We start from the raw sequence: 25,342 nt of genomic DNA on the forward strand, positions 1-25,342 counted from the left end.
TCTTAAATAATGCATAAAGACAATCGTGTCAAGCAGCATTTGCCTACTACTTGAAAATAAGACTCGCTAAAGAGTTAGAGGGCGAACAGAGCGGTGTCTGTAAAGCCCACTTACCTAAGCCCAAAGTAACACTTTAATAATAATAAGTTGTAAAGCATCAGCCTCGGCTATAATACTTGATGTTGGGACGCAAAGAAATATAGCAAACCCAGACCACGGGGGATCACTTTTATTTTTGCAAGATTTGATTTCATCATTGTGAAGAAAATCCTTTGCAGTTGTGAAGTTCTGAATGAAATGTTAATTCATCTTTACTCAACCTTATGTATGATCCATGTTCGGTGACCTCAGTGTGGTAAGCTTAAATGTTTGCCTTGCAAACTTAAACTTGTACATGCATATAAATAAGTATAATCTCAATTGTTAAGAAACCAAAATCTAAATGGCATTATTGCATGCAGATGTATTCAAGCCCTGTTGATCAGATTTAACCTAGATGAAAGGACAGTGTTGAGGAACAAATGCACTCAGCATCCCCGCACCGTGACGCCGTCGGCGCCGTGGATACATTTTGTTTAAGCGGGGAACCTGGTCAGACTTGATGAGAAGATGATTAGAGCTATCCTTGAAGATTAGAGCAATCCTTGAAGAAAATCTATTAGTCTGTCAGACTTAAAACTGGAGTGGAGGTTCACCTTTACATTAAGATGATGACACGAAACTTTCAGCCAGAGCTGCTTTAGATCGGAGCATATTTGTGACTCTGTAGAAGTCCTGTTGAGAGAATGTGGCAAGACTGGAAAATTAACAGAGGTTCTTGATTCAGTCGGACTGAGCTTGAGCTATTTCAGAGAAGAATTGTGGAAGACTTCAGTTTCTTGATGTGCAAAGATAAAGAGCTGAAGTTATAATTGCAGCAAAAGGTAATTTTATAGACTGTTGACTCTGAAAGGATTGGTGTTTGATACAAATATAATGTGCTACAAGACACCTTTCAGGAATGTATTTGTAAATAATTTTCAAAATCATGTATCCTTTTCCTTCTACTTTGCAATTATGACCTGTTTGTTTTTGCTCTATTGCGTGTAATCTCAAGAAAATACATAAACATTTTTAGCCTGTAAAAAAACAAAAGTTAAACCAGTATGAATATATTGGAAAGTGTTGCTAATCCAGCGTTCTGAGTCACAGCAGTTTAATTCTGGTTCAGGGAAAGATTAGATTTTCTTTTCATTGAGAGAGGCTCTGATTATTACAAGTAGCACCTGAATAGACGGCAGTCGTGACTGCTGTATTTTGAGAAGAATAACAGAATAATTATGTTTCCTGAATGAAGGGTCTAGAGAATAATGGTTGCCTACTTCTCCCAAAAAGCAATTATCTTTGGGCAACTTTCTCTCCCTTCGTTGTTTCGGACAGTGGTTGTATGAGCAAAAACACGTGGGCGTATGCATGAGCTCTCATGTCCTTGGCTTTTTATACAAGATTTCCTTGCATATAAATCTGCATCACCAACCTTAAAAAAAAATAAAAATAAAAATACATCATCTCTTTCAAACTTCCTGAGTTGAGCTCATAGACTTAATTTTTTATGGTGGGTGCACTTACGCGTGTGGTTGAATGTGTGTAGGTGTGTGCGTGCATGAAGGCAAAAACCGGCGTGTTTGTGTGTTAAAATGCAGACTTTGTGTCCCCTCAGCGGATTGTCGCTCCTGCTTAAATCCCATATGAGCTCAATCCAAAGTGAGCAGTGCTGGCCTATTCTCCAGCCTCAGTTCCTCTGCTATAAGGCTGGCTGAGTGGCGGTAATTGCCTCCCGCCCTGCCAGTTCATGCCTTGACAAGCCGCTCAGAATGCAGATTCAAACCATAGCTCCCCGTAGACTACGCTAAGCAAGGTGGGCTGCTCCAAATGCCACGGTAGACCACGTTCTTACATTATGTACCCTAATGTATGAAAAAACCAGAGCCGGAGGCATCAGGTGAAGTATTTTTCCCAGGAAGTTGCGGAGTTGAGAGGAACATGTTTGCCTATTTAAACAGAAAGGTCATTAGATGAGGAAAAGCAGCGCTGTCGAAATGATGTCAAATCCAGTCAGAACTCCATTTTTACTGAGAGGAGGAACTATTAGGCAGAATAGTCTAAATAAAACTAATAGATTTGGCCCGAGGGTCTCTATTTCCTCAAAAGCTCGGCTTTTGATACAGCTGCAGCGTCTCGAGATTGAAGGAAGTAAACAGAAGTGCATAGTGAATAAACAGTATTTTTCTTCCGTAAGCCTTGAACAGTCGGAATATCCCAAAAATCCCTTAGGCACCAACACATTTGATCTAAAACTAATATTGTCCTCTCAGTCTATAATGCGGCGCTGCTTCTTTCTTGCAATTCCGGCTCAGACATTTGTTTGTACAGATGAGCACAGGAGACCAAATAACAGAAAGGCTCTTGGCTATCGAGAAAAATGTTTTCGTAACTTCCCATCTCCTTAATGTTTCCGAGCTTTCTCAGTTCATCTTGCCCTGCTGGACACAAGCGCATAACTGGCATATTCAACTATCCCACCTACAGTGTTAAATTGTTTACATGCAAGTAAACACTAATCCACACACTCGTATGTGTGTACACATGAATGCGTTCAGAGCCCACAGGACCAACTCCAGCTGGTGGCTGACTGTCACATGTCTGTGTCAAATATGTGTGAAAGAGCACATGCATATGGCCGTATGATCCCCTAATTTATTCAGAAAAGCTGTGTGAGAGGAGTCAACGAAAGAGTTCATGCACCACCTCAAGTGATACACAGTTCTTTAAACATTAAAAGTTTTAATGTTCTTTAAAACTTTTAATGTTTTAAAGAACATTAAAAGTTCTTTAAATGTCCAAGTCAAGTCGAAAACTTGACTTGTACTCGAAATACATCTGCTTTGTAGCTGCATCTATTCAGCAATTACATTATAAAGTCTTTTGAGATATGTCTCTGTGAGAGTTACAGATCGTCACATTTCAATTCTCAACAACTGAGTCCGTGGCAGTGAGGTGACAAAATGTGGAAAATGCATTGCAACTCTTTTGCAGTCTTTGTATTGTCAACAAAGGAGTAGTTTCTAGGAATTGTCCAAATAAAGAAAAAAGAACAACGTTTGTGTGTGTAGTCTCAAGAGATGCTTTCCACCCCTACCAGCAGCAGCAGCTCATCAAAGTAACATTTGAAAACAGGATGACTCAGACTGATGTTGACGCTTTGAGACCTGCTGTGCCAGAAGAGTAACAAACTTTAGCATGTTTGCCTCGTTCTTCTTGTGTCCCTCTCGCCTGCTTTCATTTTCTGCTAAGTGGACCTAAACACTCACGCAGTCTCAGAATTAAGTAGATATTTCTATTATGAAACCCAGCTGAACAGATTATTGGATGGGTGCCTCCATTAGATGAAGAAATGTTATCCGAGTTCAGAGTTTATGAAGCAAAATAGTTTTGTCATTTTCGCATCCCTTAATTTAGCAATATCCAGCGTACTATGCAAATCAAGAAGGTTGCTTGAAGTCACTTTTTGATAGACTTCCAGATTTGCATTAGAGACCAATCTTTTCCAAACACCTGGCATGCTTTGTCAAGAAAGCAAAAAGCAAATTGCCATATTTTTTTGAAAATGTCAGCTCGTCCTTTAACCATGAGGCTCGCACCACATTTCAAAAATCTGCTCTGATGGCTGAAAGTAATCCGGGATTACGCAATGGCGGCTGCACAGCAGATGCTGTGATCCACTTGTCTACAAACTTGAGTGTCACATTTGTGATTGGTATGGATTTAGAGTCATTATTTGTCATCCAATCCGATTTGTGAAATCACAGACCACTGCCGGGAGAAAAAAAATTGTCTGATACCGGAGACCAAGAGGTCGATTCTGAGGTTTGTATGTATTTAATTAGTAATTGTCAGTTACTAAGTTAAATGGATAACATTACCACTCTGTAATGTATTGTTTGTGCCTAAAAAAAAAGTACCTTGCCAAGAAACCAACCAAATGATATGAGTTCAACCAGTTCTGTGTCATCTGGCCTTGTGGATTTGAAGATCATGTCAAACGAATGCATCTAGAAGGCGGCAAAAACACTTGTCTAATGTAAAATAAAGAGAAAAAAAAGCTACTAGCCTCATAACACATTCAGTGTCCTTTAAAAATTTCAATAGTCAGTTTTGCTTATCACTTATTTCTGCATCGCTTTAAACTGTTGCCACCAACACAGGGCCAATCTAAAAAGCCGTTGTGCGCAATAAATCGTTAATGACCCCTGGTCCCTCGGAGAGCTACTTTACTGCAGCCAGGTCCCCTGCACACCGGAGTGAGCAGAGCAGTTCCACACTGATAGCTCTCAATATATATGCCCTTGACATGACAAAGAGAGGTGGAGGGCTCAAAGTGGTCACATCGCATTAGCATCGAGCATGCATGAGTGGCTCACAGGGCGGCCTGCTGGAGCCCGGTGGTGGTTAAGGCAGTGAGCAGGAGGTTACGGACGGAGGGCCTAATATGCTTGAGGCACTTCACGGGACAGTTGGATGGGGTCAGTCAGCAAAACCAAGCAGCCACCCTTCAATAATTAAATCAGTCACAGTCAATATATTTTGGCATAAGTGCCTGAGCTTTTTGATCACTGAAGGAAGAAGTAGAAATTAAGAAGCTCGACAGAAAACTGACTGATGGCGTCTCCCGAGATCGTTTAAGGAACATATGGTTGCATGTTTGCAATTTAAGCTTTGTCACATGTATGTTTTTTTTTTTTTTTCTCCAAGCCAGCGTCCTCCTTAAGCAGCTTGTTGCTCTTTACGGCGAAGGTGGCTTTTCACCCGAGCTCTGGCCTTCTGTCAAATTAGATTAAGGGCTGCTTACTCATTATTGACAGGAGCCGCTTGCAGTAATGACCCACAGTGAGAGACTCATTTCCTTTGATGGTAACAACACTGACTATATTGCACATCTCCCTAAGCACATCTCTTCAGGGGCAACAAGCTATCTGATCGCCTTTAGATTTTTTTTTTGTGATACATTTCATGTTGCACTGTTTGTTCTGCTTCTGTCCGGCTTTGATCTTTGAAAGTGTCTGTCTGATGTGTTTTTCTTCCCACTCCCCTCCTTTGGCCCACCCCAAAGTCGGCCGACAGAAGAGTTCCATTTCATAAAAGCCCCTGAGAGCGAGCTTCTGCGTGTCATTCGTTTGAGTTGGAAGGATGACAGCAATCACATTTAATTGAGGGGTTCTTTTGTCGGTTGAAGAGATAAGGGGGTATGATGTGAACACATGATGAATACAAAAGAACCATGGTCATTTTTTTTTCTTTTTCTGTCCATTAGGTTGGCAGCACACATAATACTCTTTTCCTTTTTCTTGTTTCTCAACCCATCTGCAGTTATGTTTGTGCCATAATGTGGATGTTTACAGTTATGTGTTTGCACACCTGCCTCAGTGTACACTGTGCATTTCTGATTGTGGACAGCGCTGGAGGCCTGGAGCTGAGCATCCACCCTTTACAAACAGCAGGGTGTCCAATGAGATGCTAAGGAGGGAGCCTGTGTGCAGCTCTGTGTGATTAACACGAGTCAGACTGCCAGAGGAGGAGGAGGAAGCTATCTGCCTCTGATTAACTATAACACATCGAAGGTGCACTTTTAAAACAATTCAGTTTGCTTCTTCATTAGCAGCCAAGTCAGACAAATGGCAAGACATTTTCAAGCAATTGTTAAAATTCCTTTTTAGATCAGATCTTCTCTGGGGGAAGAGCAGCGCGTGATTTCAAACAGTTATGGTACCTGGGCAGGAGAAATGGTTCCCAATCAAGAGAGAGACCGAACCGCTTGTAGCCCAGGAGCTGTTTGTCCACAAGACTTCAGCTGGTTCTCACATTTATCCTAAACTGATGGTCTTGCTAATTTTAGTGCATACGTTACGTCTGACCTTTACCTGACAGGTGTAATAGCAACATTTCTCCTGACAACAGGGTAACATTTAGTCTGATTTATGTTAATAACATTCATTTTCTGTATCTCTGGGGTGTTTAATCCAGTAATCATTTATATCCCCTTATTTTCACAAGTCCAGCTGCAAAGTCAGAAATGTATTTTATTTCTTATGTTTCAGTGAGATGCGGTCATTGTGTCTCTTTCTGTAATCTTAGATTATTCCAGGGGGCGAAGCAAAGCTTATTTACATAGAACATTTAAGTAACAACGTGATTCAAAGTGCTTTAGATGATAAAAATATAAAACACTGAACAGACAAATAACATTTGCTAAAGAAAAGTAATGAAAAGCTGCATTTAAGACGAGAATTAATATGTTTTCTATTTATTATTAATCAAAGACAATTCTGAGCAAATGGGCTTTTATGTTTGATTTAAAGAACCTCAGTGTTTCTTCATGTTTGCAGTTTTCCGGAAGCTTGTTTCAGCTTTCAGGATCACAAAATAATAATGTTTGGTTCTGATTCTGGAGATGCAGAGTAGACTTGATGAAGAAGACCAGAGTGGTGTGGAAATAATAAGTCTTTTGTCACGACACGTGACAGGAGGAACCTAAAGAATGAATTTACACAGAATCCTGCAATTTCTGCATTTAATCTCCCTAATTCACTGGAAATTTGTTTTATTGGTTTTCTGCAATCACATTTTCATCTCTGCACAAAAAAGTACGAAGAAAACCTCTCAAAGTCCAAGGACCATCTGGAAAACCTTTTAATGTTTGAATGTAGTACAAAAAGCAGAACAAAATTTTATTTTTGACTTCTTAAAAATACGAACCCTTTTACATCCGTTTAACGTCCCAGCTGACATCAGAATACCTTAAGTAAGTCACAAGTGATGCACAATTGTTATTTCATTTAACTCTGAGGTCACTGCTTGCGATATTGCACTGAACTAAGATCCCATGTGTACTTTTAGGTGAAAACTGATTTCTTCGCAGAAACCGAAAGAGGGGGAAAAAGGTTTTTTTTTTTTTTTTGTAGAACAAACAACCTTGTCCTGTTTTTTGCCCCCAGCCTCCCCATCTATATCCTGCTCTCGGTTCCGTAGTTCAAAGCAATCTGGCAGGTGGAGTCAGAAAAGAGTCCAATGTTGTCGAACAGAAATCAGATTTTCTCCACTCTCCATTAGCCTTAGCCCCTTCACTCTCCTCCCCCTGGAGATCACATTAAATGACATCTGCTATCATCAGGATAATTCATGTGAGCTTCGTGAGATGACTGCAGATGCTGGCTAGCAGATCATGGAGGAAAGAGAAGAAAGATAAAAGAGATGCGGCTATCTTAAAATTATTCACACTTGCATTAGAGCTTGTTAGGTCTGTCACAGGATATAATTAACATATAAATCGATGCTGTTTCGCAAACCAAGCATGGTGCCGTTGTTAGCAAGTTTATCCCTCCGGGAGAATAGGAAAGGAGAATGGGTTCAGGATCTATAACTTCAGCTCGTATAGCAGCTCTAATAAGGTACTTCAGGATATGGAGACTGTGATCAGAAATAATGCCTGCTTCACAAGGGTATCTCTGAGAAATGTGGTTGGTTTTCTCTGCCAGGGTTAGTCTGAAGAGTGCCCAGTCTGAACAGTTGTCAAAAGTAGCGATCCTTGACCCCGGTGCAGGAGTATCAGCCACAACTGAATAGCCCTTCTTATCTTCTGACTATACCATTAGGAGGGCTCGCCGTCTTTTGTCTCACTTTTTTTTTGTTCCTCCGTTGCATTTGTCGCTCTCCTGTTCCTCTTGGCAGTGCAAACAGGCACTTCTGTTCACTTGGTAATGAGAAGATGCCTCTCTTTGTCGCAGTGCTTCCCTGGTTCCCTTTTGATGCCTTTGTGAACATCTGTTTCTATCTCTTTCTGCCTCTCAAAGGACTGTTTATCTCATGTCACCTCTTTAACAGCAGGTGTTATCTCCGCTATGCTTTTAAAAGACTGAACTTGGCTGCCCTTGAAACGTATAGGGATTGAGCTCGTATTGAATCATCCAAGCTGCCACCCTCCTGAAGACATCTGAGCATTCCTACTCAAGTTCTTTCTGTAATTGTAGCTACAGTATTCTGCAGGGTAGCAGGCGCGCTTTGTGCCTCTGTGCTTGGTAACACTACCTTAAGGCCCTGTTCAACATGCATCAGCGCAAGTTTTTCTTTTTGTGGGGAAAAAATGGAAGATTTTAAGAAATGGTCTCCATGCCGCCTCGGTCTAGACATTTTTGGACTGAGGCGTCTGCATAGGCGCCTGATTATAAAAGAAGCATGGACATTAATTGGCTGGCTGATGTTAGGTTGTCAGCAGTAGCTGATGGCTCATTATGCTGCTGGAGCAGAATAGGAGTAAGATAAGTGTTGAGTGCACCCCCTCACTCTTTCCATTTTGGCCTTCCTCAAACCATGCACACCCTGTAATTTCAGCATCAACACATCATTCAAAGCGTCTGGGGCATTAGATAATAAAATCTGTCTTTCCTGTGGATAGAAGCTTTGGGGGGCTATGTGCTTGAGAGATGGCTATGATTGTGCATGTGTGCCTTTTTGTTTGTGATGCAGGGATTCAAGGGGACAGTTTGCTTGGCTAATGGGGTTGGCGTGCAACACAGTGCTCTCCCAGGCGAACAGCTAATTAGCAGAAGCAGATGAGAGCACAGCGAGCGTACGTCCAAGTTTCAAAGACGCGCTTTTCGACCAACCAGAATGGTGCTGCTTCCCGTCTGCCCAATCGGTGGCCCTGCGCTGCCAAATCCCATCCGTGTTTAGAGTCCACCCGGCCAGTCTACGGCATCTTAACCTTTTCAAGCCTCTCCCGCCTTTCCAACGCGGCTTCCCTTTGCCATGGCAACAACATGTGTCGAATGACTACTCAGCCCTGGGGGAAGCTCAAAAAAATAGAACCCATTAAGTTAAGGGTCATTTAGCGTTCTCATCCGCTATTGCCACTACAGATGAACAGCTAGAATGCGAGAATTGTCCTTGAGATGAAATTGCAATTCTTTTGTGCCACAATAAAATAGGTTAAGAGAGAACAAAGGTTGAGCCTGTATGCTAGCATGCTGCCGTAATGTCCCTCTTATTCTATTTGCAGTAAACCAGGCCTGGTGTTGCCAAGTGTAATGATTCTCTCAGATTATGTGGCGCAAAATTGTCTCTTCATGTTAGGCAGGGTCACATTACTGCAGGGGGAAGAGAATGTCATTGTTGTGAAGTCCAGGACTGGCGTAACACTGTAAATATGGAGCATGCAATTCCTTGAAAATATATTCATATTACCTGAATCTTTTCCTCTTTTGTCACAATATAAACAAACTTCGGTGCATTTCGTCTGATTTTGCACTCTATGCAAAGTAGAGTCATAATTGTAAAGAGCAAGGAGATGGATATAATTTTTTAAAATCTTTTTAAGATATCTAAATAAAAAAAATGTGGTATGCATTTATATACATTCCCCCTGAGTCAATACAGAGAAAGGCCCACATAGCCTCCAGCTCAGTCAGTCTGGAAAGTGTGTGTGTGTGTGTGTGAACTTAAGACCCAATATCTGATATTTTCCGATATTATTTCCCACCCTATCAACACTGTAAAAAAAAAGAAAAAATCCACACATCTGCTGTAGTTAAACACCCCACAATCCTGCTCCGTATCACCTCTGCTGTCAAATACCACAGGGCTCTGCATCCAGATATCTTTTAGATTCGGCCCTATACAACATCTAAAATGACATTAATCTCATATGTCTTGCACAACCGCGGCGTTGTGGATTCTGCTGATATAGAATGATAAATGAACATCAGATTTTGCTTGAAAGTGCAACGATCTTCAAGAAAGTAGGTGACAGGTTGTTGAATTTTCATGTGGCAACTTCTGCAGCTGAATGTCGGTGTGTTTTTTTTTTCTCTTATATATTTGCAGAAATGACCTCACTGTCAGTGTGAGGTTTGCATGGGAGACCCCAACTTTAACAGCTCATTTATCATTCATCTGAGGCTGGCCCAAGGCAGCCAGGAAATGTAGGGGAATGAGATTTCCTTGGCCTCTGGGTAGGATATCTGCGTGCACACAGAAGTCGCAGTCAACCTTGCAACGTTAGCAAAACCATTTTTATCCCCTTTTTAGATACGAACACAGCCCATCATGACACCTTATGATGGAATTCACCAGTAAACTGAGCTGGAGCCAGTTTGGGGGGTATTTTTAGGCCAGCGCGCCATATGTAGTCTGAACCCGAAATTTGGACATTTTTAATCCATTACAGCTGATAAGAGATGATTGAAGTCTAACACATGCCTCAGTGGACCATTTTTTAGGAGGCTCACTCTTTCAAAACAGGTCTGATAGGCTACTCCATCCTGAAATAGTGAAATATGTTCAATATAGCACTGATCTCTTCCCATCCTGGGCGCAGTATTCTCCTCTGGCCCGGTAAAAATTCCCATCGTAAGACTCTTTATTGTGTCCAGCGCCGTCTCTTTCTGTATTGCTCTCATCTTTCTTATAGCCTGAGAAAAGACAGCATAGTTGAAGAGGTTCAACTTGGTTTGAAATAGGTTTTACTTCATGCCGTATCTTTTAGAGCCATGGTGAAAACTCAGTAAGCCATTCTTCTTTTTTTGCGAAGTTTATGTATTTGGACAAGACTAAATCATCTGCTGTTAAAATAAGATAAATGCAATCTCAGACAACCAATGGTGTAAGTGGGTAGAATAAGAATAAAGCATATAACAGTTTTCTCAATTCAAATATTTCTAAATTGACCATGAACATAAAATCCACACCAAATGTTGGCAACAACCCAAGTAATCCACACATCCAAATCTCGTCTCAAACCTTAAACAAGCTTCAACATGACTCATCTTCAGCATAAATACAACGTGGCCAAGTGCAGCTCTTCATGGGGGAAAACTCTCCCTGCTATTTCCAAATCATTTTCTAGCTTGTTGCAAATGCTTCAAAAAGATCAGTCCTTGTTCTTGAGCTGTTCTTTGATTATTATTTTGATTAGTCTGTCAGAAATCTTAATAGTGACTCCTGGTTATGGCAGCTCTAAAGCGATAAGATGCTCTTTTCACTTCAGATTATGGCTCAATGGCACTCTCTGGAACATTCAAGAGTTCATAAAAGCAGCAATAACCATTGTCATTAGTGTGAATTGCAACAATAATATATTTGTGAGGGTCTCTGCTTTTACCAATCATATCTCCCTGAACAGTATTTTGGCAATGAGAAATTGTTTTATAGGCGTTTGGGATACTTCATAAATGCTGACAGATTTTATCCGGTTCCTATGCCTCCCTTTCTTAATGTGTTTAAAACTTGTGAATGATTCTTTTTATTTCTTTTTGCGTGTGGATTACTTTGCTTATTACCTCCACATCTTATGTGAGTTCCATGTCTATGAAAATTAGAAAAGCTATATTTACTATAAGTTTTTTTTTACATGTTTAATGCCTAGTTTTCCTGCTGTTTTGAATGTTATTTTTTATCAATAGGCATGTTTACATGAACATAATTCTTCAGAATAAACGTCGGGTCAGAATAAAAAAGCATCATGTGAATGTCCCAGTCGGATTGTTCTGATCTGGAACATTCTGCCACGTCAGGCGTACTTCACTCTGCAGACTCAAAGCGGACGTCCACCAGATATATCCATGCAAAAGTAAATTTTTACAATAATAAGATTCCTGATTCCTAAGCAGGAATATTTTTTATATATATATATATATATATATATATATATATATATATATATATATATATATATATATATATGTGTGTGTGTGTATTTAATTGACTAAGGTTCTGTATGTATGTATATTCCCGCTCTGAGAGGTTCTTGATGGCAACTTTTTCAGCACAGCGGTCAACGCCGTTCAACACTGCATCACCCAGCGTGTCTTCCAATCATGAGGCAAGATTCTCAGTTCCCTCCTCATCACACACTACAGGAGGAGAATCAGGGCTGCTCTAACCTTGCAGGGAGAGAGAGAAATGCACATTTATTACATATTGTATGTGAGGTTATGTGGAATGTTCTGGGCGCAGCAAATTGGGCACATTTCATTCTAACTCTAGTCAGTCTCCAAGGGGAGCCAATTACTACGTCTCTCCTTGAGAGCTAGCCCAAAATAACCAAAATTCCTCCATCTTTCCCGGAGCGCGGATAGGGAGCAGAAAGGAAAATTGTCCGTTCCCTGGTTCCCCATTTGGTTAGCCCTACAGACAGTCGCTGAAATCACACATTCCTTACATTTATTACCGGCTAATGACTCTCCTTCCCTCTGAGACCACATAGAGAGAGGACGGGGGGTGTAGAGGGAAAGAGATGGTAAAGGAAGCATAGGTGGTGGAAAAAGATGCTGAGCTGCATCACTATAGATGATGGATGTGTCCCAGGAGCAGGTGATTTACAGACTGGAACAGTGAACATTGGAGACATTGAAACATCTGATATGGGTGATTTACCTTCTATCAACTTGTGGCCCAGGAGTTTCCCTACCGACCAGGCTTTGAAAGCACAACTGCCCACACACCTGTTTTGACCTTCCTTCTTGGTGGGGAAACTGTGATTTATGTAAAGTTTTGATGCTGGGAATATTTTTTATTTTTGCTAACCATTACTGACTTCATGGAAACGGTGGTCAATCTGCTTCTTGCTTTAAACTTAAAGCCTCAAACCAGTTCTGTTGATTGTTTACTGACATGGCCAATAATAAACGGCAGAGCTCTTTTTAAAAGTGTATTCCAATGAAAATAATTGAAGATTCCTCTTTTTAAAACTCTTTTCTGGACTTTATATTCTTGTTAGAATTACCAGCTACTGTGGGGGTGCTGTCACAGTTATTATCAACTTCTTGGACAGTCTGTAGTCTACCAGGTATGCTGGGGGGAAAGAAAATCATTTCATTCTATCCATCTTTGGATGAAATCCTCCCAGTTTGACAAGAAAGGCAAATTCTTAAAATTGCTCCTCTTTTGCTTGTGCTTGCTTTTTTTGGACAAAGAGAAAGAAACTAAGGTATATTTTATTACTAGTAAGGTTTTTCATCATTGCCTATATCTCCTCCAGGGCCTTTTTCCTGGGAAGAAGTCAGACAATATGAAGTTATATACGGCTGTCTTTACTTATTTGTATCCATCCATCCATCCATCCATTTTCTTCCGCTTATCCGGGGCCGGGTCACGGGGTCAGCAGCTTCAGAAGGGAGGCCCAGACTTCCCTCTCCTCAGCCACTTCTTCCAGATCCTCCGGGGGAATCCCAAGGCGTTCCCAGGCCAGCCGAGAGACAGAGTCCCTCCAGCGTGTCCTGGGTCTTCCCCAAGGCCTCCTCCCGGTGGGACGTGCCCGGAACACCTCACCAGGGAGGCGTCCAGGAGGCATCCTGACCAGAAGCCCGAGCCACCTCAACTGGCTCCTCTCAATGTGGAGGAGCAGCAGCTCTACTCTGAGTCCCTCCCGGATGACCGAGCTTCTCACCCTATCTCTAAGGGAGAGCCCAGACACCCTGCGGAGGAAGCCCATTTCGGCCGCTTGTACCCGTGATCGCGTTCTTTCGGTCATGACCCAAAGCTCATGACCATAGATGAGGGTGGGAACGTAGATCAACCGGTAAATTGAGAGCTTCGCTTTTTGGCTCAGTTCTCTCTTCACCACGATGGACCGGTACAGCGCCCGCTTCACGGCAGACGCTGCCCCAATCCGCCTGTCGATCTCCCGCTCCCTTCTTCCCTCATTCGTGAACAAGATCCCCAGATACTTAAACTCCTCCACTAGAGGCAGGACGACCCCCCTGACCCGGAGAAGGTACTCTACCCTTTTCCGGCTCAAGACCATGGCCTTGGATTTGGAGGCACTGAGCCTCATCCCGGCTGCTTCACACTCGGCTGCGAACCGCTCCAGCGAGAGCTGCAGATCACGATCTGATGAAGCCAACAGGACCACATCATGCGCAAAAAGCAGAGATGTGATCCTTAGGCCACCAAAACGGATCCCCTCAACACCTCGGCTGCGCCTAGAAATTCTGTCCATGAAGGTAATGAACAGAATCGGTGACAAAGGGCAGCCTTGGCGGAGTCCCACTCTCACCGAAAACGAGCCTGACTTACTGCCGGCAATGTGGACCAGACTCTGACACCAGTCATACAGAGACCTGACAGCCCGTATCAAAGGACCCGGTACCCCATACTCCCGGAGAACCCCCTACAGGGCCCCCATGGGAACACGGTTGAACGACTTCTCCAAGTCCACAAAATGCATGTAGACTCCCATGCACCCTCCAGGACCCTGCTGAGGGTGTAGAGCTGGTCCAGTGTTCCATGACCAGGACGAAAACCACACTGCTCTTCCTGAATCCGAGGTTCGACTATCCAACGGACCCTCCTCTCCCTGAATAGACCTTACCAGGGAGGCTTAATAGTGTGACCCCTTTGTAATTGGAGCACATCCTCCGGTCCCCCTTTTTAAACAGGGGGACCACCACCCCAGTCTGCCAATCCAAGGGAACTGCCCCTGATTTCCATGCGATACTTATTTGTAATTTATTATTAAAAATCCTTAGTCCCAAAGATATCACTCAACATAAATCTTCTTTATAAACATTAGAAGTAAATTTTAGCACGAACGTACACTGGGAAATTGGTTCTGGCTTAAAACAAGGGATCTAATGAGGTCGTGACATGTTGAAGGGTGTGGGGAGGGAAGAACGTTTCTGTCCCATTGAAACATTACTCCATCCTGTGAGCACTTACTAGAAATACACTGTTTAATTTGCCCGGTAACAAAAATTGTTATTGTTGATCAACTTTATAAAATCTAAAAAAAAATTATTTTTGATACCTGGCAGGAGTCTGCAGACCACGCATCTGTTACTGAATTATGTCCAACCAGGTACTCTTTCTTTTTTATTGGCCAGCCTCAGATGTCGTACTGTTTTTGAATCCATATTCATGTCATTCGTCTAACGTTGGACGGTCTTCATAATTTGAGATGCAGCTAATTAAAATCTGGCGGGGAGCGATCCTTTTTTTATGAGGCTGTACTCTACACCTGCTCCAAACTGCGCATTTTTAAACGACTCTATCTAATCCTGAAACAGCCCAGAATGGTTACAGTTTGGAATTTTAACATGATGATAACTGACTTATTTGCTTGGAGTTTTATTTATATCATGAACACTTTTCATTTTATCCGGAATACGTCCAGCTCAACTCACACTGAAAAACACTCTTTTGGTTCTCATTTTCACTTTGGGTTTGAACGTTGATTCCGTCTGCGCTGGGGACATTTTTTATTTCTGACAACCAGTGTGTTATTTTTAATTTATCTGTAACTGTGACACAGTCTGCAGCTCACCATGAGGCCTGCTCTCGCTTCTTAAATTCCTCTACTGCCAGCATGTATTCTCAGGCTTTTAATTTATTTTTATCCCTACTTAATGATGTAGATGTCCTAACAGATCATTTGAATGAACATTGCCTTTCTATTTTAGACAAAACCTGTCCTTTTTAAAACGAGATCAGTACCATTTCTGCAGTCCTCTTAATGGGTAAATGACGAAAAGCATTTTTTTCCTGCAGAAAAATTGAACGTCGGTGGAGGAAAAATTATTTAGAGGTACACTTGTTACATTTAAAGTACATTTTAGTGATCTTTAATAACTGAGTTAAAGAAGTGCTCAGCAGCTTAATGATAAAAAAAAAAAAAAACTGGCATACAAAATCAGAGTAAAGAATGACTTGTCAGAGGTTTGATCACAAAGTTGTTTACTTCCTAATAATGACCGTCTCTGACATGCTATATATTTTAAAGATTTTCCACGTGCACATCAGAAAGCCCCCCCTGCAGATGGCAATTTTCACCTTCTTGACCTGCAGCCTCTTTGCTTGAATGCTTCTGTTATTGCCACATCACTACTTGCCCCGATTTTTAATGTAACCTTTACTTAAGGCAAAAATCTCCTTCAGATAGGAAATTGCATAGTTTTCCTCCACTGAATAAAGGTGGCAAATCATGACTTTTGCAGTGACTGACCTGGTTTTAAGCCGCGCTGGCTGTCTACAATCCTTCAGTCGCTCATTGTAATCTAAACATAATCTCCGCTTGTGCATCGCAGTTCTCTGGGGTGTATATCAATTGCCGTGAGCCACGTTCAAGGTTTGTCAAACGAATCACAAAGGTCTCGTCTTTTATCATAATTTTGCCTTTATTCGTCATGCTTTGACACAACCACTCAGACAATAGTTTTGCACTCACTAACTGTGATTTTCATTAGGGATTTTCAAAGCTAGGCATTTTGTCTCCAATACTAGTCGAGTCCTTGGAGATTAAATGTTTGCGGATAACAAGCCCCAGTCCCACTGCAGGTATATGCTTGAAAACTCAATTGGCTTTAAAGAGTTTTAAATGAACACGCAGCATTCATCAGTATTACATGGGTTATATTGGCATTGAAATCGTGTCCGACTTCACTCACTTGTCATTGATGTTCCAGGCACTGCAGTCCGTACTGTTTTTCTTGTTCTAGTCAAACTTTCCTCCTTGGCCTACGTAGTTACCGTAGTCGGTAACTACGGTATGGAAATGACGTTTTTGACACACCACTGATTTTTAAAAAGTTGTCCAGCTTACAAGAGGTCTTTTATTTTCACTGTAGATATACCACAATTATGAGATGATCTGTAAAATCCAGAAAATCACATCGCAAAATTTTTGAATCATGAATTAGAATTTTATTGCTTGAAATAAGTATTTGAGGATAATGGTTCTAATGTATCTTGTCTTCAAGAAGCCCTTCTGTCCTCCAGGTGAAATGCATTCATTTCACCTACTTGACTTGTGATTTATTCATTTATTATTATTATTATTATTTGAGCTGTGATATAACAAAGAGTAGAAATCTGGAGTAAGGTATTTACTTTTATAAATGACTTTTTTTAGTATCTATTTTGATAAGAGTTGTTGATAAATTTCTTTCCGTCAGACGAATCATGTTGGTCAATACTAAAAGATTTTATTTTTTTTGTCTATATGAATAGTTTTAGGCTTAATATACAAGATTTTCATAAATGTTCTCATTAATTAATGAATATTTTACTTGACTTTTACTTGAAATAAATTGATGTTTAGATTTCTAGATGCATTTACAATTGGATCAAGCTTTGTGTTTTGGTTCGAGTTTCACATAGCAGTAAATCGAGTCCCTACAGATCACGGGTTTTTACATAACTGGTAATAAAGCTATAGCCTACTTTATGAAAGAGACTTTTTATTCGAAGCTTTTAATTTTGCTATTAAAGAGAATATAACTCAACCAGGTCACTGGCTTCCATGTGGTGTTTTTGACTGCATAGTGCATGCTAAAAGCCATCGCAGCTGTGCTTTTTCTATAGGAACAGAAATGAAATATGCACTCTCTAATTACTCTGCACTCCACAGAAAGTATGAGCCACTTGCTCACAATTAGTGTTAAAATCCAAGCAGAGGGAGCGCAGAATTATTGCAGCAGAGTTTTCTTGTGTCATCAGATGAGCGTGTTTAGAGAGCAAAATAGTCTCTTTCTTTGGTGAAGTTGACTCACACCCTGTTTTCCACTTCAAGAGATAAGGGGCGAGGGGTAGCGGGGTGTTCGCTGCTCCATGATGAAAAGATCTTTTCTATAAGAGGTCCGCAGGGTGACTGAGGGAGCTATGAGCATTTATTCTGTCTTTGTCTGACTGCATTTCTTCCTTTGTGTTTCCTGCAAAACACAGCTTGAGAAATTGAACGCCTGTGCAGGAACATGTGCACAGCACAGTGAGAGTGTATCTTTTGGGGTCACCTGTGGACATTTAAAGGGGAGAAGAAAAGAAATAAAGATACCGGGTGCCTGTTGTAAAACAGCAACTATCTCTAGGCTGGAAGCTTTGCCACTGGCCGGCTTTCTGCTCGCTGTCATTCACTAAAGTGAACTGAGGACAAACATTTCTGGCAAAAAGTCCCGTTAACAAAAAAAAATGTTAAATACAAAACTCTGCCTTTTAGAGAGAGAGAGGTCTTTCACTGAAATTAAAATACAGTCTGAAGGGGAATTGTCACATTTTCACAGTTTTATTTGAAACTGAAGTATCTTTTTTTTTTTTTCCACCCGTTTCACTGTACAAGACTACTTACAAAATATGGGACATGTAAAAACTCATATCTCTGGAGACATGATGGCTTTTTCTTATCCATCGACATTAGTTACCTGTGTAGAATATTACTTCATTTAGACAGGCGTGGACACTTTAAAGACGAGCGGCAATGCTTTCTAGCGTAATGTGTGCTAGAGAAGAATTGTCGGGTACAGAGCAATTATTTAGAAAGGACATTTTTCTTTTTTATGGACTCAATAAGCAGTGAATTCTAAGACCTATCTTGACAATAAGCTTGTGCTTAAGAAGAAATACTCTGTGCCATTTCTCAGAATGTCTCATGCAATTTTTCTTAAAAGTCTTAAAAAAAGGGACAAATGTGCAATGATTTTTAAAATCCCAATTTATAAAATGAAAGCCACAATCGAAGTATACCAGCTTTATTTTTGTATTAAATAATACTCAGAAAAGCAGCCTTGTTGTTACTACATTTCTTCAGTATTCCACCTGCTAATGGCTAATGCGGCGCTGCATTAGCAGCAGAGTACATAAAACCAACCAAAACAAACAAAACTCACCTCATAAATCAAGGTTTGCACACATGCTGATTTAATAAAAAGGCACATTTTATTGATATTTGGTTATTAGGTAGCGTATTTATGTGTACGCTTTTGAAAAGTCTACTTTCTTTTTCTTTGGTTATCTCTGCCTACCTGAGCGACCTCTGACCTCCACCCATATTTGCGCAAGACATTTTAATGGAGTCATAAACGAGTTGTAGATGTATTTGGGAAACCTTTAATATTAACATGCTAAAAAATACCAAATAAATAAAAACTAAATGCAGAATTTTCTTCTTTTTTTCATAAATAACCCAAAAAATAAAAATGTTTCTGATTTTGTTTGTAATTCTACCAAAGAATCCAAGTTGTGCTACATATTCATTTCAGTTGTTTACAAGTCTTGAGAGCTATACGAATCTTTGTTTCCACTTTTTGTTTTTGTTTCTCTCTTCTGAAAACTTACTTATTGATACTTGTACAACACAAGGAGTTAGGGCTTCTTTAAGAGACCAAGACCAAGGATCTTTAAGAGATCCTGGTGTCAAAGTGTGATGTAAAATTCCTTATAAATTATTCAATTTTATAACAGCTGAAGGTAACATAGTGGTATAAAATGGCACTCTGTGCCTGGAAAATATTTAATACCTTCACTTTGATTGTGAAAGGTGTGTGCCAGTAATTGCGCTGTGAACTGTAAATACTTTTGGCATTTCACTCGGTTTTCCAACCATATTCCACTCCATCCTCACACACCGTTTTACTCCTGTGACATCCTCAAGTACAAACATCCACGTCGTCATTAGACATTTGACATTGGCAATAGTTATGAACAAAGCATTGCCCTTTTACTAATAATTGTTTGATTCAAAATTCAATTTTTCATCAAATGCTCATTTTGATCTGGACGTTTAACTGTAGGTGTACAGCCTGTTGTGTTCAAGGTTTTAATTTGACAGAATGCTAACTATTGCTTTTGCCATTTTACATTCTTTTCTCATTAAATCTTTTTAATTTTTGTAGAGAAAATGTTTGTGATAGACAACTACTCACTGAAAATGCCCATCTGAAGTTCCTCTCACATGTGAAAGTAGGCGTACTGGGTTTTGGAGTTTCATAATTGTGACAATGCCATGACATATCTTTAATAAAGGTGTACAACATGCGTCACTGCGAGATGGAGCTGCATTGAGGTAATCAAACATCTTTTGACACGACAGCAGAGAAAAAGCGTCTCCTACTTAAGGCAGTGCATTTTCTTCTATTCCCTTTTCAGTCTTTTTATGAAAGAAACGATGATACTGAGTGCAGTTGCCAAGGAGAATCAGAAAATGATCACAAAGCACGAACATCTTACATTTTTCTTCCTTACCTTGACTTTTTGGATCATGCTCGTCACTGTACGGTTACAGTAAACTAAGCATGGCTAAAATGGATAAACTTCAAATAAGAATCGGCCTTATCGGCCACGTTTGCGCACACAAGGAATTTCGCTTCATTGGTGTTAAGTTTATGTGGAATAATTTAATTTCTGTGTGTAAAGCAACATGATATTTACATCCAAAGTATTGTAGCATCCTTAAAATGTATGTTAAATTATGTCTGTTGTGTGCATGTGAAAAAGCTAACAAAAGTTATCAAAGAAAAGCTGAATGAATGAATATATGAAAATGTAAAGCAAGAGTCTGCAACTAAAGTCGTCGAATGTTGGTTGCTTGCAAACTCTGCTCTAACACACCTGAATCAAATGAATAGTTAATGACCAGAACTTTGTAAAACTTAATGACATGTTGAGTTGGTAATTTACCCTTTGGATTTAGGTGTGTTGGAGCAGGTTTGCATCAACAGTGTGCAGGACACTGGCCTACGCAGACTGATATTAGTAGTACTGATATACAAGTATGAATATATTTTCAAGGAATTCCACTTATCCCCCAGCAGATAAATCCTACAGTAAACTAGGTGTTTTTACCTTTCTTGGAGTTCCTTTTTTTTTTTTTGAGCTGATAGAAAAACTAATTATGAATTAATTCAATCAAGATATGCATAACAAATGGCAAGTGAACTGTTTTAATGTCAAAACTCAAAAGGTAAAGATCCAAGCATCCACTGAAAGACAGAGCTGCTGCGGTAGATGTAATTGTTTCCCTGACAAACCACAACACCACAATCTCCTTGTTTTCCGACTTCCAGGACGGTGGTCGTGTTGCTTTCCGTTCAGCTGGGAACAAGTCGGGCACTTTACCCATGAACCTTTTCTGTAATCACTTTCCCACACAAACCTGTTGATTGTGTTCCAACAACACAAAGGAAAGAAAATGGCTTTTGTGTTCATTTGGAATTAAGGTAAACCTCATTCGCCCTCCAGGCAGACGTGAGCACAGAGTGGCAACAGGAGAGAGATACTGGTGTAATTTAAATTTAATGTGTGTTTGCACTGCTAATCTTCTCTCTTCTCAGCTTATCTGAAAAGGATGATAAACTCTGTGACTGGTAGCTGTGAGGGGACCAGACACCACATCTGTTCATCTCCCATAACTTTTAACTGGGAAATCGTTCACATCAGCGCTAGGGCCAAACAGAGGCCACTAAATATTTTAACACGGCTAAACAAATTCTGGAAAGAACTTTTTTGAGCTAAAACTAAATGCATTTGGCTTTTTTTGTGTGTGTGTGTGGAACGGGTCCATTGAATGTGGTTCATAAAATTAAATAACGAGTTTATGTGGTTATAAAGACTGAAAGTTCTGTTGGAGGGATGGAAACGGAAGCAATAATTGTACTCTGCTCTTTCAACGAAAGACTAAGATTAGGACGTGAGCATGCACGTTCCACCAAAACAATCTGAGATTGTCTAAAAGGAAGATAATTTATATACCATCTGCATTTCGGTGGCATTTAAAAGGGCAAGAAAAAAAACTACCAACTGCTTTGAATGTGGTTTTTGTAAAGAAACAATTTGTTGAATTTATTTCTTTATCGTCATCATAATTTACTTAGGAGCTAAACTACTTTAATGTACTTTAAATATCATGCTGCTGATATTGATATTGTAAATCATCCGCATGCTTGTGGCGAAATGAGTAAATTATTCAGTCAAAAAAATAAAAAAATGCAATTCCTTGATATTGATATTTAACTGCTTTGTGTGTGTTTAAACATGCCTCAGATTTTATTAATTTATGGCCTGAATAATAGAAATGCTTTCAGACTCTGGAATGATTATAATGCTGCTTCACAAAGGAAACTATGTGACATGATCCCAGGTTCACGGTGAGAACGCCCAGTTGTTATCCCGACTTTCCGTCTCGCCTCCCCCGTTCTCTTGCCTTGGAAGCGAGCCGACACAAATGTCGGCGTCCGTAAAACCCTTTTAAAATCTTGGACAGTTATAGCGTTCGACTGAAATGTAAATGAGGGAAGTTAGGAAATGCAGTCATGGAGACAGAGTCATTGGTTGTGGTTTTATAGCTGAAAATGACAGCTTTTAATTCTGTGATTGGCGTTTCTGTCCCACAGTGTCACTTTTTGAGATCCCATTCAACGTAACGGTGCTGCAGCAGCAGTGAGTTACCCACTTAGCATCACAGCTGAAACACCGACAACAAAATGTTAGCACTGTACATCCAATTTGTACATGAGGGCGTGTTTATGAGTGAGAGAAATGAGTGGGGGGAAAAAGATATATTTTTATGACTCATCCAAACACCTCAATTAACAACCACACATCACAGAGCTCCATACCATCACAACAACCGTGATGGTATCTCATCCTCTAAAGCCTTTTAGAGGATGAGAAGATTAAGTAAAAGCTCATTTTGCAGTAAGAGTTCTTCCTAGTGGCTTGCTGAAAGATTAAATAATTCACCCACGTGAAAGCTTTCATAAAAATGTTGCTTTGAGAACTCTAATATAATCTTCTTCATTTTTCAAATGTTAACAGATGCTGTGATTTTGTTAGAAATGTCCTCTTTCAATGTCTTTAAACATCAAATTAAGCTGCAAACAAAAAGTTTCTCTGTTTAGCCAGTGTGATGTAATGAAAATTTGAATCCAGTGCAGCTTTCAGTGCATGTCCTTCTAAGTCTAGCAAATTAAAACACTTAAAAAACACACACACACTCAAAAGCATATCTGCTATAAAAGAAAAATATCTAGGAATAATAGGACAAACACTTTAGTGAATAAATGCTCGTATGTGTTTTGTTTGGACCGATCTTAACAGTGGTTGTTATTCTATTAGTGGTTATGATCTTTGTTTCTTCACATCACTGTCAATTCCACCCCTTTTAGCACAACCTCAGAGTGGATGGAAATGCCTTTCAGCCATTTCAGTCAAGTTGTCTGTAATCCTGCCTGCTCATTTCATCAAGTTACAAAGAAAAATAAAGGCAATTAGGTTAGATGGTGTACTGTGTGTTCCACTCATTAACTTGACATCAGTCCCACCAAGTGTATAATTCTCCTCCAGAGCGGAGGAATGCAGCAGACTGTCTCTGTGGGCGGAGGTTGCCAAGGAGAATCACCTGGTTACCGGGGAAACAGACAAGCTGCTGTATTGGCTATTTATGTAAAAAACTTTTCCCAAAAAAACAGTAAACAGCTGAGCTGCGTGACTCGAGATGAATCCTTCATGTTTTCTTCATTTAAAAAAAAAATTAATTTAATTTGGGTAAAGACTTGTAGAAAAATGTAACTGAGCACTAAATGTGAAAACAATGCAACAGTTATCAGGTGAGTTTTATTCTGCGAGGGATGGTGGCTTACAATATTCCATCATACATTAAAGTAAAGTGGCTCGTCTACTCGGCACACAATGAAAATACAGAGAGGCAGCAATTGCTATTTATAAAGCCTGTTGTGTTGGGTTGAAACTGTTGTAAGCCAGAAAATGTAGTTGGTTTTTTTTTCATATCGGTTAGTAAATAATTCAGTTTATTTTTCCAGGGTTCACTACATGTATTCATATTTACATGGAAAATAATTAGTGGCGTTATGATACAGCCATGTCATGAGATGGAATGACCTAACATTTAAGAAAAAAAGATTGAAAAAAGATTTTGGGAACATTTTGAGGGGGATCTACAAATTTTCTGTTTTCAGACAATAAAGGTTTCACAGAAGTCTAGAATAATTCAGTCCAGGATTAACTTGCCTTTATGTTTAATTTCCAGTTATTTTGTGTGGGTTTTTTTTTCTTTCTTGTCCTTGTCTGATGTTGTAACACCAAAAGAAAAGCCACATTGTCCTATTTTGTCGTTACAAAGCAAATCTTAAACTTTGGCTCCAGCCCTGGGGACCCGGTGCTTCTCTTTGATCCATCCTGGTCCAACGCACCTGAATCCAACAGATAAGCTCCTCAGCATGACACTAAGCTGTACAGAGTCCGTACAGGTGTGCTGAAGTAACAGTTGCAAGCCACCAACCTTCGAGTTTGAGAGTTTAAATCAAACTATTTTGATGAAGAGTTTGTTTTAAGTGCTGAATTATCCAGCTTAGGGTTTGATCCGTTTTCAATATTTTTCATTTTAAATCGAATGCAGTCCAATCTCAACTGAAATAGCCGTTTAAAATAAGTTACAAAGTAGTAAAAGTTAAAGTAACTAATGCTCAACTTTGTCTGCAAGCTTATAATGCAGACACACGAGTTAAAGTTTAAAAGAAAAACTGAAAGGGACTTTCTATTGCCATCACAAATTGTTTATCTGGAGGAATAGAGATGGACACACAAGATCATTGTTCCATCAGACTGCGCTAAGACAAAAAGCTGTTTTTATCAATACCTTATTAAACTACATGGGCAAGGGACTACTTTGAGAAATCTTCAGCAAATACAATGTCTTGTTCTCTATTCAAAAGGAATCCTTATCCGGTGACGGCCTCGGTTTCTCTGGACTCGTAGGACATTTGAGATTGATCCTCACTGAGTGGAAATGTGAATTGTGGACAGGCGAAGCTGAATTTGCGAATGAAATGGAGTTCTAAAACACAGAAAAACATCCAAAGAGCAAAACTCAAAAATCTGAAAGGCAGATGATGAATAAAAAACAGTGTTTCTAAAACGTCCACGTGCGTCTCATGCCTCTCGGTCAGGTGAGAAGTTCTCAACACAAAAGGGAATGAAGTCAACACATCTATCTTTATCCTCTGATTTATGTCATGAGCCAGTCACATGGTGCTTTCGCTGCACTCTGAAGCCTTTTCATTTGTACTGTGAGCTCTGCACAACAGCAGTTTTGAGCTGCTCAGAGAAAAGCGCAAGTAAAGCAACACCAAGCTCCTTGGAGATGTGCGCGGTTCAACGGAGGCCTGTGTTGTGCTGAAGTCCAAGTTGAAATTTGTTGAACTATCCGGCAGAGTTACAGGATGTGTATCAAGCTGCTCTCACAAGAAATCATTTGGACAGCATGTATGATGGTGGCAGTTTTTGATGTAGGTTCAATATAAACAATTGGAAGAAAATGAGTTGGACCCAAATGGATGTTGAAGTGTGAAATCCACAATGTAAAGAGTAGTAAGATCTGGACTAAATTGTTCTAGACCAGTGGTTCTTAACCTTTTTTGAGGTACCGAACCCCCCCGTTTCATATGTGCATTCACCAAACCCTTCTTATTCCTCCTCCTCCACTCCACCCCGACACACAACATACTTTGCGCTGTGTTACCACCCCCAC

The 25,342-nt window shown here is 40.1% G+C and overlaps 1 long non-coding RNA gene across 4 annotated transcripts in view; it reads left to right on the forward strand.

The window, feature by feature from the left end:
* Positions 1–25,342, forward strand: part of LOC145550194 (uncharacterized) — a 210,713-nt gene that overhangs the window by 166,768 nt on the left and 18,603 nt on the right. The gene's annotated exons all lie outside the window — the stretch shown is intronic.

The sequence above is a fragment of the Poecilia reticulata genome, chromosome 23 (assembly GCF_904066995.2).
Source record: "Poecilia reticulata chromosome 23, P_reticulata-male-v2, whole genome shotgun sequence".
NCBI lineage: Eukaryota > Metazoa > Chordata > Actinopteri > Cyprinodontiformes > Poeciliidae > Poecilia > Poecilia reticulata.